We start from the raw sequence: 297 nt of genomic DNA, 5'->3' as shown, positions 1-297 counted from the left end.
TCGCTCTGTTCTGCGCATGGATATACACCTCACGCCGCAGCGAAAAAAGCACAAATCCCGCCGGATTGAGCCCCCTTCCCAAGAGATTCCCCTCACCCCACTGTTTGAGATCCTCTGGGGGGGATGACTGAGCCACTCGGGGCCACGAGCTCAGGGGAACGTGGAACTACTTTTTTTCCTCAGAGCGCGGAAGGATATTGCACCATTGACGGCGTGACAGCGACTCGCTCCTTCCTCCCGCCCCCCCCTCCCCTCTCGCTCCTGCGCACGGGGTTTCCCGCTCCGGCCCCTGCTGCA

The sequence above is a fragment of the Charadrius vociferus genome, unplaced genomic scaffold (genome assembly GCF_000708025.1).
Source record: "Charadrius vociferus isolate BGI_N301 unplaced genomic scaffold, ASM70802v2 scaffold311, whole genome shotgun sequence".
Classification (NCBI taxonomy): domain Eukaryota; kingdom Metazoa; phylum Chordata; class Aves; order Charadriiformes; family Charadriidae; genus Charadrius; species Charadrius vociferus.
This window is presented reverse-complemented; position numbering follows the sequence as displayed.